Genomic DNA, 15,465 nt, shown 5'->3' on the forward strand with positions numbered 1-15,465 from the left:
ACTTTCAGAATCTGTTTAGCAGCTGTTAAAATGGGAGAAATGACACTGACTCTTCAGAGTTGCCATGAAGATTAACTCAGAGAGCTTCCCTCAAGTACAAAGCCCGATGCATGATCCACAGAAGGAAACTGCATGAGTTACAGATCTGAGTTGTCTTCAGAAAGAAAAAAGGAAAAAAAAAGCTCTCAAAACAATCGCACCAATGAGCACACGTGCAAAATATATAAATGTAAGGTAACCACTAGTAGCCAGTGGATGGCTATGGAAAATATCCTGATCATCTTTCTTCAATTCTTAGTCAGGAATGGTATGTGTTTGAATTTGGTGGATAATGCTGTATAATTATGTCCAACTTTAAATGATCAAAAAATACATTCAAATAGGGATCTGGGCCTGTGAATCTCTTTTGCCCTCCAAACCAGGGAGAGAAAAGCCTGAGTCTGGGGGTGCAGATACATAAAGTTCAGCTACCCACTAGGAGTCCCAGGAGTTAAGCCTTTGGAGAGGAAAGTAAACTTCTCTTTAGGAGCTTAAGCCCAGTGACCCCCCGTCCACTTGAATTCTTGATTCCCCAGATCAAACAGGGTGTGTAGATTTTACAAGCCTCTTGTCGGATATGTCTTATGATTTACTTGGGTCTTTATTATATGAGCCGGGAGAGCGAATGAGCTGGGGACTGATACCTCAGGTTTGTTCTGACATCTGTCATTCTCCTCCATAGATTTCCAAGAGCGATTCCTATGAGGAAAGAAAAGCCACCTAAGTTGTTCTGTCTTTGGGATGGTACATTATGTAGGAATTTTGTTTCTTCCGAGAAAGATCCATCTACACAGAATGCTATGGAGACTTATAAAAAGCATATTTAATTGGGGACTAAGAGAGAGTCCTTGAATGAAAGAAGATTATATTTTCTACTTTCTTTTCTGCTCTTTTGTTTGTTTATTCATTTATTCTTGCCGAGCTGGAGATTGAACCCCGAGATTTGTGTGTGCTAGGCACTTTCTCTATCGAGCCACATCCTGAGTTCTCACCATCCAGTCTCATAGAGAATTACCAGGTATTTGGACTGGATATCACACAGGGCAGAGTGGCCATCTGGTGTTTCATGAGAAAGTTGAACAGAGCAAGGAAGAGAAATTCCTTCTCTGCAGTTAAAACCAGAAGAGCTCCCAAAGAACAGGGTAAGAAACAGATGCATGCCATATTAGGTTCCTCTAAGCCCCTGAGCAAACCCTTGAATACAGATACTTTATTTGGAAAGATTTTTGAATTCATAGATGTGCACATGGGGAAAACAAGGCAGGGAAGAGAGAAAAGTTAGTGAACAATCTCCTATTGAAGATCATCTGAAAAACCACTTAGAATACATCTCAGAATGATTCCACTAGATGAATGGCTGCCCTCTCCCGTGGAAGGTGGGCTGTTTGCTCGGGCATGTTAACTCCCCCAGCCCCTCCACCACCAGGCACTTCTGCACTGAGCAAGCTTTCTGGAGGAAGACCTCAAACAGGGAAGATGAAAGATGTAAATGGTTGATGTGAGAAGCTGGGATCACAGGTGAAGACTGGACACAATGGAATCTACTACAAGGAAGTCAAATTCCATAGTTCACCTCCTCCAAATCTGCACAGCTGGTAAGAAGCAGCTGACACTGGAACACAGGTCCTTGGACTCCACATAATTAGGAACTTGGAAGAAACTAGGGTTTGAAATACATTTTTTTAAGAAGTTCTACACATTCCTCTCTGGATTATAAAAATTTACTCTGACCTAAGATAGAAATGGAGATTTCACCTATATTAAGCACCTATATTAATAGGAGATTTCACCTATAGTTAGCAATATTTCTCCTGGGAGAAAATAGAACAAAATAGAATTAAAATTGTATGCAACAATTAAAAGAATCACTTGGAAGCATTCTCAAATAGGAGTGAGAGTGTGGAGAATCCAGTTACCTAAGCAAAATCTCAACCCATGAAATAAATAAAGAACACAGAGATCTATGATAAAGGGAGAAATAAAAGGAACACTTAAAATTTGACATTAAGCATGGAATGTCTGTCAAAAGACATCTAAAGGAATCTCTAATAGATAATATGGGGAAGTAGAAGATCAATAAAATTGCAATAGAAAGGCATGATCAAGTCTCTAAATGCAATAACCATGTTCATGATAATAACATATATCAGTGAACTAGCAAATAACTAGGTCTGTTTGTGGGATGGACTTTAAAGCATAAAAGTGTTGTAAGAAAGATTGAGAACAAAATACAAGAGATATACGTAAGGACGCTAATTATGAACCACTAGTATTTTTGTATAGCAGAGAATCATACACATAAAAAGATATGTTTACTTTAATTTGAACACCATTTACTACAGATTGTACAAGTGTTCTGGAAAGTGAGAAGCTTGTGGAACTTTCAGATATTTTTGTTTTACTCAAATCCAGTGTAAAAGCCCTGTGGTTACTTTTATTCCTTTCAAAGTATTCTCTCTCTCTCTCTCTCTCTCTCTCTCTCTCTCTCTCTCTCTCTCTCCCCCCCTCTGGGGGTTGAACCCAGAGGCACCACACCACTGAGCTACACCTTCAGACCTTTTTATTTTTTTAGTTTGAGACAGGGTCTCACTAAGTTGCTGAGACTGGACTCTAATATATGATCCTCCTTCCTGAACCTCCTGAGTAGCTGGGATTACAGACATTTGCCCCTGTGCCTGACTCTATTTCAAATTTTAAAATTAGGCAAAACAAGTCCCACAACCTTTCCCTTTTTTTTTCCAAAATTGTTTTGGTTATTTTATTGTCTTTGGTTTTCTGTAAAATTTTTTAGAACCAGGTCATCAATTTCTAACAAATATCATTCTATTATTTTGATTGAATTGTATTTAATATATAGATCATGAAGGGGCGATTGATATCTTAATACTATTGAGATGTCTAAAATCTATTAACATAATTTATCTCATTTATTTGACTATTTCATTTAAATAACTCATGATATAAATTTGTTTTAATATTCCTTCATTATTATTTTATTTTCTATGGATTTTTTTATTCTGGATATTTTTAATCTGTTTTGTTTGTTTTTGTTCAGTCCGGCTTGAAGTTCATCAATTTTATTGGCAATTTCTGTTATTTTGGTTTAATTAATTTTCTATATTTTTTGTTTTCAATTTCATTAGTTTCTTATAATCAATGAAAAATCAATAAAATTTTTATTTGTTTATTCTTGATATCTTCAACGCTCAGTTATGATAAAAACTCAGCAATCTAGAACTAACAGGGAACTCCTTTGACTTGATACAGAACAATGAAAAAGTGCTAAAGGAAATATCATACTTAATGGTGAGAAGCTGAGTGCTTACCCACTAAGGTCTCGGAGAAAGCTAGAATGTTCCTTCTCATCGTTCTTATGCAACATTGTACTCAAAGGTTGTACATAGATGATCAAAAGATCTGATAAATAAACCCTGAAACTAATAAATAACTATAGCAAGGTTTCAGAATATAAGGTGCATCCATCTTCTAAGGCTGCAAATGACCAACAACTGGGAGACTTAAAACTTTGTTATCTAGTAGTTCTAGAAGTCCAAAGTCAAAGTTTCAGCGAGCCATGCTCCTTCCAATGGGCCTAGGGAAGAATCCTTCCTTGGTTCTTTGTAGCAATCCATGATATTCCTGTTCCCTGAGGTATCAGTTTAGTCTCTTCCTCCACCTTCACAAGATACTCTGCTCACAGTGTGACTCTGTGACCTCAAATGCACTTCTTTTAAATTCTTTTTAGTTTTACATAACATTAGGATACATTTTAGGATACACAATCACAAAAGCATGGAGTATAATTTGTTCTGATTCAGTCTGCAGCACTGCCCTCTCCCCTCTATTCCCCTCATCTACTCTACTGATCTTTCTGTAATTTATTTGTAGTTTTTTTTAAATTAGTGTCTTATGGACAAACTTGATGTTGGGATTCACTGTGCTATATTTATGCATATACTTATAAAAGTTTGGATGGATTCATTTGACTGATTTCCCTCCTTTTCTCGTTCCTCCTTCCTCCTCCTCAATTCCCTGGTCTATTTTACTGATATTACTGTATTTTGATAAAATTCCCTCTCCCTTTTTCCCATTTCTCTCCTTCCCTCCCTCCCTCCCTCCCTCCCTCCCTCCCTCCCTCCTTCCTTCCTTCCTTCCTTTCTTTCTTTCTTTCTTTCTTTCTTTCTTTCTTTCTTTCTTTCTTTCTTTCTTTCTTTCTCTTTCTCTCTCTCCTTCTTTCCTTCCATCTTTCTTTTTTCCTTCCTTTCCCTCCCCCTCCCTCCCTCCATTGCTTCTTTCTTTTTTTTTTTTTTCCTAAATATCTCCTTCTGATAAAGGAAACTAGTAATTGGAGCTTACCTGATTACATCTAAAAAGACCCAATTTCCAAACAGGTACTGAGGGTCAGGACATGAATATTTCTTTTTGAATGACACAATTTAACCTGCAGTGGTTCATGGTATGAATCGTGTCATTCCCATCTGCAAAATACACGGACCCCCTCTCAATATCTCCCAAACTCCCAAGCCATTTCACCATTACCCCCAAACACCAAAATCACATGTAAAAATCACCAACTCAAAAAGTTCCAAAGGGGCTAGGGATGTGGCTCAAGCGGTAGCGCGCTCGCCTGGCATGCGTGCGGCCCGGGTTCGATCCTCAGCACCACATATAAACAAAGAGGTTGTGTCCACCGAGAACTAAAAAATAAATATTAAAAATTCTCTCTCTCTCTCTCTCTCCTCTCTCACTCTCTCTTTAAAAAAAAAAAAAAAGTTCCAAAGCTCACCACCTAAATCATCTGATTTGGTATGAGTAAGGCTCTGGGTATAATACATCCTGGGGAAAATCATTATCTGTGAACCCATGAAATTATCAACCAAGTTATTTCCTTCCAAATGCAATAGTGAAAGAAGTACAGGACAGATATTCTCATTTCAGAAGGGAGGGATACAGGGCCACAGGTCCCGAGGAAGTCCAAGACCAATTAGGGAAAAGTCTGTTAGATTTTATGATTGGAGAATGGACCTCTTTGGAGTCTTTGTCTACAGACTGGGTGATAGTAGTGCTGCCCTTTTAGCCAGCTGAGGCTGCGACCCCACCCTCTCAGTTCTGAGGTCCAGTCAGCTCTAGCCTCTGGGCTTGCAGGTGACCTGTTGCCTCCACCCTCTTGGCCTTAGCTGGATGAAAGTAGTGAGTCTTGAAACTCTGCATCATAGATGATGCTAATGATATGAAGGCAAAACTACTGAGGTTGTGAAAGGACCAGGGAACAGGGAAATGGCAGGCTAGATTTGGTTTGAGAAATATTTTGCTGAATTATTTTGTTTAGACTACTTATATTTGACTATTTCTAAATTTGTGTCCATGTGGCTGATTTATGTGTCTCAGGAATTCTCTCTGCAGGCTTTGGCCTTCCACCAGTGGTCACTTGTGTTCCTGGGTGTTTGTTTGCGCTGGGAGCTGGAGGGTGTTCTCTGGTGCCCTAGTTCAGCCCCCGTCTTAGGTACACCCAAGCTGGTTCTTTCTCTAGGATCCTACCATTCTCAGTAGTAGATTGTCTTTACTTATCTGCGTCCAGGAAAGTTGTCCATTCTTCCTGGGCTACTGGAAGGGACACTGTTTTCCTCTCTTCTTGCACCCACGACGAGAGCCTTTGGTTCTGTTGCTCTTCCCCCTTGTGACTCAGTTCTTTTGATTCATGGTTGTATGTTTGGGCTGAATTTTGCCAATGCATATGTTAAAGTCCTCACCCCTGTGCCTCGGAATGTGACTTTAGTTAGAGATAGAGGTTATACACAGGTAATCCAATTAAAATGAGATCGTTAGGTTGGGTTCTAATCTAATAGGACTGGTGTCCTTATAAGAAAAGGAAATTTGGACAGAGACATGCATGAAGAGAAGACAATGTGAGCAAGCCAAAGAGAAAGGCCTGGAACAGATCCTTCCCTCCTCTTCCTCAGAAAGAGCCAACTCTGCTGTTACCTTGATTGCACACCTTGGATTATGGGACTGTGAGAAACAATTTTCTATTGTGCAGCACCCAGTCTGTGCTCCTTGGTCAGGGCTGTCAGAGCAAACGAACCTAAGGTAAAGATGGTCGGATTTCTCTTCTCTACAGCAACAGTCTCTCCTTCCTTCCCCAGGTGGCCCTGTGTTGCCAAGGATGCCATCTCTACTCTCCGGCCTGCCCTGATCTTTCTTCTTAGCCCCCAGTGAGGTCTGTGGAGAGGATCCTGCAAACTGCCTTCTTACCCCTGGCTCCTGTCCACAGGGTGACTGGGTTCCTATGCTAGTCTCTACTCAGACTTCAGCAGTGTATTCAAAGTTGGAGCCTTTTGTCCCTTTGTGTGGCAATCTGATTTCCTCCATTCCCTGCCCACATTGGAGGGCCCAGAAATCTCAAACTAACTGACTTCTCTGTGACCCCAGATCTTTGATGGATTCAAGACAAATCACGACTTTTACAGAATAGTCAGCCTTTTCTGCTTTATAAGTTGGGAACAATCCTCTTTTCAATTTTATACAACCCTGAGCCCAAGTCAGGAGCTTCTTGCATGTCAAAATCCTATATGGAACCTCTTTCTTCTAAATTTGGCTTTCTCCTGATCCATTTCTGGGACAATGAGCATGTACCCAAACTCAGGTTGCTCATGACCTTCCCCCTGAAGGCTTTCCTTAATCCCATGAATAGAGTCAGTTTATTCCCACATACTCTATTATCATTCTTTGGATTGCAAATATTTTCTTTAAAGCTTTTCTTCCCTACTAGATTATGAGACCTCTGAGAACAGGCTCTGTCTTTCTAGTCTACTTTGCCAGTACCCCTAGCCTCATGTCCACCATGAAGGGAATCCTCGGAATATGTCTGACTCAACAGAAGTTCCCTTGAAAAAGTGCTGGAAGTATGCTCCACCTCTCCAGTGCCTCCAAGACTAGTCTAGCCGTAGGAGAGGCTTCCTAGCCTCTTTATTTTATTTTATTTTTGGGGGGTGCCAGGGATTGAGTTCAGGGGCACTTGACCACGGAGCCACATCCCCAGCCCTATTTTGTATTTTATTTAGAGACAGGGTCTCACTGAGTTGCTTAGTGCCTCACTTTTGCTGAGGCTGGCTCTGAACTTGTGATCCTCCTGCCTCAGCCTCCTGAGATTATAATAAACCACAATGCCTGGCCTTTCCTAGCTTCTTGTTTGGAGATCATACAGTTATTTCTTTCGTACAATGTTCTTTCATATAATCTATTCCTTCCAGGTACATCTGATGACAAAAAGGGAAAAACACTGACTTATAACAGGCAGTGGGACAGAGTGACTAAAAGCATGGGTTCTGAGGACAAGCTGCTTATTTTGAATCCTGGCTTCTGTACTCACCAGCTGAGTGGTTTTTCTGTAACTACACAAAGCTGTTTCCTAATCTGTATAATAATGATCCCTCTGGGGGATCATTGTAAAGATTGAATGTGAAACTTAGTGTAAAGTACGCAGCACATACTAGATGCTTAATTAGTAGTTTACAATATTAGCATTTTTGTGTTTACTGCTCACATTTCTCCCCAACATTTCCAATGCTAGACCATGAATTCCACTGGGACAGTCATTTACCTCTAGATCAATGACGTATTTTCCAGAAATATGTGTGATAATTTTCAAATGTTACAGCCATGCACACCACTCAAATAGAGGTTTGGGAAGATGCTTTTAAGAGAGAGCAAATACATTGAGTATTAGCATGGTACTTACCAAATACCGGAACCCCTCTCTAAGTGACATAGGGTACTGACTTGGCGCCTAAGCTTCAGCGATGGCCACACTGGTTACTTTGGTGTCCTAGCTCTGTCCTTGTGAATCACATGACCTCAGGTAAACAGGCTTAGTTTCTCCATTTGTAAAATTGAGCCAGTTTGATGGCATCCAGCCTCTCTGCCTGGCTTGTCATATGTGATTCCAAACCCTTAACTACTTATTCAGTCAGTTCATCCTAAAAGACAGGCCCTCTGCCACTCGGTTGTCATTTCTTGCAGGGCACAGAGTACCTCCCCCTGGTTCTGCCCTTTCTCCTTTCCCCATGCCGGGAGGAGCCAGTTTTCCTCTCTGGCACATAGTCCTCAGAGGAACTTGGGAAAGGAACAGAGGCTGAAGAACCAGCCAGTCGTTTTTCCACTTTTAAAAGCAGCTCTGTCGGGCGGTGGAGTGTGCAGCCTCTGGCGAAGGTGGAGGACCTCTCTCCTGTCTTTCCCAGAGGTGACCTTTATTTCTGCCCTGAAGGGTGCTTTCTGTCCTGGAATGTGAGTCCTCCCCTCCCGCGCTCTGTGGCCTGTGTCAGGGACTCTGTATTTATACAGAATTCCCAGGCCCTGGGACCAGTGGGGAGGCTGGCCCCAGGGAGAGCCTGCAGGCAGCCTGGCACACGGAGGGGCGCCCAGCAGGTGCAGGTGCAGAGCAAGGTCCTGGGCCTGACAGGACAGATGAAGCCCTTTGTTCCTGCAAATGGGCCTTTCCTGGCAGTGATGGAGCTCGCCCGCAGCCCAGTGCGCATCTCCTCCTCAGCTGCGCCATTATCCTAAAGTGGTTTTATTGATCTGCTGACTCCCCGTCTCAGCCCGCACGTCCTCTTCTTCTCCCTCCACCCCCTGCACCCCATCCTGGAGCTCCTAAATGCTCTGCTACTTGCCTCACACATGCCAGGCTTTTTCAATGGGGGTGGATGATGGTTTTAAAGTTAGACAACTCTCGTGGTACTAAATCAGATATTCCCTTAGGGGGAGCGTTTTCAGACTAGCAAAGGATATGTCTCCACCACCAAGCACACCTTTCCTGGAGTTTAGTTTTTTGGTTCCTTCAAGTTTTTTGGTACATCAAGGATGACCTGAAAGTTTGATTTCCAAGTTTGCATTTTGGCAAACTATCCTGAAATTTGCAATATCATAATAGCCCGTTTAAGCAATTATCAATCCTATTAACCTTGATACAGTTTACGTGTAATCAGAATAATTTAAAAATCATTCAGCCTATTTTTGCACAGGATTCATTATAAGACCTTAAAGTCATGCATTTTTATTCAGGATAGCCCCCATGAAATAACTCACATTTACATTTATATAATCCCCATTTACAAGTGAGAAAAATAGAAATGGCTTAAGAGTCGTGCATCTAACAGATTCCATAAGCAGGACTCAAAGCTAAACCCTTCTGACACAGAAACTCATTTTTCCCTATATGAAAGACTGTATTTATGATGTTGCTTGATATTTTGTGCACAGATCTGGTAAACAGCATTTTTACTACAGGTGTGTCCTATTTTATTATGCTATGAAACTACAGCACACTTCATTTTTAAGCAAGGAGGGTCTACCCGAGTGTTAATCACTGGAGGACGGGTCCACCGTGTTCATATACATACCCAGAAAGTTTTAATCGAAATGTCCTCTATTGTAGCTCTGACAGCTATTTTATATATTTTGAGAGAATTTGAAACAGTTGTCCTTCAATCAACATACGAAACCTGATTTAAGCTTCTACCCGAATTCCATGAAAAATTTCATTTAGAATCTTGTTCCCTAGTGTGATACAGGACCAGAGGACAGCTGTGGAAGCTTGTGGGTTCTTATCCCTGAGTGGTGCTGGAGAAGGTCAGTAGGAACAATACAGAGTTAAGAGGCACCAGAGACCAGGATGCTGTCATGACCTTTAATTAAACTTATGATCACCTCATGTGCCTGTGAGGAAGGCACATTTAGAAAAGATGTATGTACCTTCCATGGGCCTGGAGTGAATTACTGCCTTGTTAGAGTAAGAGTGAGGGAGGTCTCTGGAAGAACCAGACTCTGATTATTAGTGAAGGCAGGAGAATGGAGCATCAGTGAGACAATCCCTGTACATAATTATTATTTATTACTATTGAACAATACTGTTTGCCGTGCACCAATCCGAACCACTGCCATATATAACATTGACATGCTCTTGGCCCTGCCAAATCAATACCTTCTATTGCAGACTATAGAGATGACTTTTGTCCTTTATCTGCCCCCACTCCACATTTTTAAAGTGGGAGATGTTCAGAGGGAGATATAATGTTACGTTTCTCCCTTCGAAGGCTACTGCCTACAGATGTTCTTTCCTTTGCAGTCAAGTTTGACTGTAATGTTTTTCTCTTGACTTATATTATAAAGGCAGTCATTGGTTTTATTAGAAAACAGCAGCATAGATTTAGTTGGAAATGTGTGATAAGGGGACATGAGCCAGGAGGAAGGGAAAGGGTTTAGGATTTGAACTAAAGAGGTCCAGGATTCAGTTCTAAACCTGTCACCATGTAACTGGGAGACTGGGCCCTTATCATAATTTTGCTACTGTAGGAGCTAAGATGAGTCATTTAGCAATCTTTGAGCTTCAGTTTCCTTATTTGTACAATGACAGGTTTAGGCCAAATCTGAGATTTCAAATACATAACATGCATATCACTCATGATGTTTATGCCCAGGGCAGACATTACTAATCAAAAGCAGTCCTCTTTCTGATCATGCAAAAATAAAGCCTAGCACACCCATGTGAGGGCTATGTTCTGAACAGGGTTAAAACCTAAAAAGTATGAATTATATGCTCACAGAACTCTTGTCCAGGGGAGATACCCCAAGATCATGAAATAGTGACCAGCCTTCTGCAGTTCACAAAACTCCCTCAATTCATTTCAAAGAAAGGCATAAATAAATTTCAGTCAGAAGACAATTGATGTTATTTTAAAAATCTTGTTAAAAGACTATATTGTTTGCTTGAAAGCAAATTTTAGCTCAAACGGCACTTATTTTAGATCTACTTGATTTTGAACTCCTGTCTTCCTCCCTGTGGAACTGTTCTTCCATTCACTTTCTGCTTACAATTTTCTGAAATTGATCTTCATAAAAATTTGTAATTGAGGTACCAGGTTGTTTTTATCACTTTGGGGCTGGTTTTCTGCAGGTTTTGTGTGAATGACCCCCATCATCTATTGCTTGTACATGTGTAGACCTGTAAGCTTCACAAAGTAATACTTTGTGAAAAATAATGCACAGGCATTGGTAAGTATTAACTCTACTGTTACGTATTTTCTGGAAGTGGATACTCAATGGTTGGGTGTCTCTAGGTACGTTTCCCATGTTTTTACCTGTTCTTTGTTATAATGAAAAATTAGTAATTGACTATACATAAATAAATAATTCTTATATGATGCCATCTTGAAAGAACATGCATTTAAAAAGTGACCTGTTTTATCCAATGTGATCGCACATTGATCATATTAGATCAGGAGGAAAGTGGTGTCAGTTAGCCCTCGCTTTTAAGCACTGTCTGTATTTCACATTACAATCTCTCCAGTTACTTAGAATGAGACATGCTGGTATTCTCATCAAAGATTGAGTTTTTAGTGATGACTGGGTAGAAAGTTTAATGGGAGCCATGAATTCATTTTATAAAATGTACGCACCACCTTCCAAAATGCAAGTTTGAAGGTTATTTCAAATCAGATGAACCTAGCCCACACGTGTTAACATCTACATCATGTAAAAGACTCATTGATTTACAGGAGAGTAAAACCTTTGAAGGAAAAATAGTCTTTCCACACGGAAAGATGAATGAATGAATGAATGGGCGAATGAATAAATAAGTCTCCTGATCGCAGGTGACATGCAGCATGGTGTAACACCAGGAGTTCAAGACTTGTGCTCATGAAGGTCTGCATCACAGTTCTGTGTGATTCAGAAGAAGTTCTACGACTTCTTAAACTCTTTAAAAAAATGTTGTAGAAAATCAAATGGATAAAGAGAAGGGGGAGGTTTCTGGGGTATGCAATTGGCCAAATCATATCATATCATTATATCATGTGTATGTATGAATATGTAACAACCAATCCCACTGTTGGGTAAAATTATAATGCACCAGTAAAAAGAAAAAATGAAACACACAAAAAGAAAGCAATGAAAACCAAATGGATAAAAAGTGTCTAATGGGATCTCTCTCCCTAAGGATGACACAAAAAGCAGAAAACATAAAGCCAACCTCAAACTGATAGATTCAATTGTGGATTAAAATATTAAATACACTTGCTTGCCAAAACAATCATTAATAAAATTAAATATGCAAACACCAGTGTCATATTCTATAAAGTACTTGTATACAGCTATAAGGAAAGGATCTATTCTTTCACAGGAAAGGGCATGATCTATTTCCTTTCATATTTTTTTTTGCAGTGTTTAGAGAAAAGGAGAGGGCAGAAACTTTATTTTCCTGTTTTTATATCCTTGGCCACCCAATCTATAGGGACCTCATCTTATGGATGCGTAGGGTGACGGTCTGTTATAGGTCAGGACTCAGGAACCATTCCCCTGCCACATTCTCTCATCTGGCAATAAGCAGAACTATGCCAGGTACACTGATCTTCCACCTCTCATTTCCAGGTCTTTTCTAGGTTCTTCCACAGAATGGGAAAATAGGGGTTGTCCCTTGGGGGCTAATTGGCTAAGGTAGCTTCAAGATTTGGAGAGAAAATGAAGAAAGATTAGAGTGCAAGCAGTAGTTCTCAACTCAGATTCTTGCAGGGAATCTTGCATTTTGTGCCTCTGGAGAGAACAGTGGTGACTGTCAGTTTGGATACCAAGAGTGCAGAATTTTCCTCAACTTTTCATTTTCATCAGAATCCAGTTCCAGCAACTGAGCACTGCTCCTCAAGTACTATGGTGCTGTCCTAACTTAGGTAAGAATGACACACCCTTTGTAAGTAAAGTGAAACCATGAAGATCACAGAGTAGGATAAAGACCTTGAAGGGTGTTTGTCCTCTGATATTTAAGCCTATTCCGCTTTCTTCAGCAATATCCCTCTATCTTTGAGAAATTTTATTGGGTTCTCAGAATTTTCTTGCACTTATTTTCTGAAAATCAGTGCTAGGATTTTTAGTAAAAAGTGGCTTCAAAGCCATCAAAACTCTCTTTAAATTTTGCCAAAGTGTGTTATATTTGGTAGAAAATATTTGGAGTTTGTAATGTACATTTGGGGCATTTTATGATTCCACAGTATCTTTAATTTTTTTTTTTACTTAAGTTGGTTAAGAAGGAACATACTAGTTCTCTAAAATATATCTCCTTTTGTGCTTCTAATACTTAAAATTTTATACTTCCCAAAAGTCATTTGGGAAATGGCTAAGGCATCCACATGGTCCCTGGATAGGTTTGATCGCCATGAGCAACATTTCCAATGCTGTTAGGGAGAGATGATTGCCACTGAAAACACACTTCATGCCCTGGAGTGGGACGGGGACCAGTAGAAGAGATTCCACCCTAATGTCAAATTGCATAGACTTCACTCTGTTAATCACCATTAATAAGAAATGTCACTGAACAAGGGTTGAAGGGTAAAGAGGAGGGTCCCTCATGTAAGGAGAAGAGTGCACAAGGCATCCAGCATCCTAGCCTTGTCACCAAAGGCTCACCAACACCCTCAGATATTTGAGATGAGGACAGGCTGCACGTGCACTAGGTCTTGGTCCACCCACTCTGAATGTCACTAATTGCAAGGACCTAAATGTGCAGTCTCCAGCCCACGCACCTAGAATGGTGGCTCCTCTGTCCTGGCCCATTGCTCTACTTGTCACTGAGGAGAAGAGACAGGAGGCAGACTCTAGCCAGTGCGAGGACTTGCATTTTTATAGACCCGTTCTTCATGTAATAAAAACAAAAATGGAACATTCTCATGATAAAGAGAGTCAAAAGCAAGACATATTTCACTCTATCTCACATACATCATGATACTTTCTTCACAAGAAGGTGGAAGCCAGAGAATCCAGAGCGCTCTCCATGCAGTGAGGTGGATGCCTTCTGTCCTCTCCCAGGCTCAGCTCTGGCTTCCATAGGACCTGGCAGTCTAAGTCCTGCAAGGGAAGGCACTCTTCCGTCCCTTTGATCCATGCTCTGGGGCCCAGGACTTTATCAGGCTTCATTCAGTAGTCTTTTTTTGCTAAAATAAATTTAAAGTGTCCCCATGACAGGAAATTCTCACTGTTATATTTGTGCTTTCCTGTTGGACCTGGTGGATTTTGTTTTCATATTATTATTTAATTTACAGACAGGAAAATCATTTGGATCTGGAGTTGTCTTGATAACACTGCTAATGCAATTGCCAGGTCTTCCCTGTGTGCCCTTTCTGAGCCCTGGGCACAGAAGGGCTGTGGCTTTGAGGTTCCAGGTGTTGGCTTCAAGGGTGGATCACATGACATGCCACAATCACATTTATGGAAGAGCTAATTAAAAATACAGATGTCTTTAGCTCACAATACACAGACAGCTGAAATACTTATTAGATTTTTTTTCCACAGTAAAACTCTATATCCTCACTTTTCTCCAACAGAAAAGCTAATAATAGATAACAAAGCTCAGACAGAGAGGGCCCTTTGGTCCTTATTCTCTCCCTAATTGACATGCTTTGTTTATAGAGAAAACACCTAGTACTTCTTTAAACTGGTATTTTATAACAATGTCATTTTTTTTTCTTAGATTGTTTTGTTTTCCCTTTCAGAATGGGCAGACATAGTACTGTATTTGCAGAACAAGAGGATTTTCTGAGTTTTGTAGCTGAACTCTTCCAAGTCAAAGCTGATGGCCTGACAAAAGATCATCTGGGGCCAAGAACAGAGAACCATTAAGGATCATTCTGCCTTAAGAAGAGGGCTCCTTGTAATGCAAATGTCAGGTTGTCTCTAGCTGCTTGGAGGCAGAATTAACAGAGGAGTAATCATATTTTAAAATGTCTTGGAGATGTGTAGACCTAAGAACTTTGCTATGATAAATGCAAAACTCTACAGATACTTCTGGTTTGCTTATGTGAACTGAAACAAATGCATTTCCCTTGATCTGGCAGATAAACAGTTTAAAATTGAACATAGAGTCAAAATAATGTCAAAAAATGCAAAGTTTATTCTCTATCAAAATAATGCTTAGTTAAGGTATAAAGACATTTTGAAAATGCCAGGGTGATACTTTGTTACTTTCCCATCCTTCTTTGTTCATTCCTTCACACATACATCATGGCTACTTTGGGGAGTTTTTTCCATTAAAGGCATTGTGCTAGACACTAGATATGAGGATGCACAGATGGAAGAAATTGCAATAGAGGAAGGCACACACTGTCAAGAGTCATACTCTGTGGTCAGATTGGAGAACGAACTGGAGAGAGTAACGCTAGAGATCAGAAGGTTAGTAGCCAGGTGTGGGCCGCATAGGTTAATAATACTAGTTACTTGCAAAGCTGGTGCAGGAGGATTGCAAGTTCAAGGTCAGCCTGGGCAATTTAGCAGAACCTTGTCTTAAAATAAAATTTGAAAAAAAGTCTGGGCATATGGCTCAGTGGTTGAACACTTGCCAAGCCTGTGTAAGGCTCTGGATTCAATCTTCAGCACTGACAAAAAAAA

Source organism: Ictidomys tridecemlineatus, chromosome 5 (genome assembly GCF_052094955.1).
Source record: "Ictidomys tridecemlineatus isolate mIctTri1 chromosome 5, mIctTri1.hap1, whole genome shotgun sequence".
Taxonomy (NCBI): Eukaryota; Metazoa; Chordata; class Mammalia; order Rodentia; family Sciuridae; genus Ictidomys; species Ictidomys tridecemlineatus.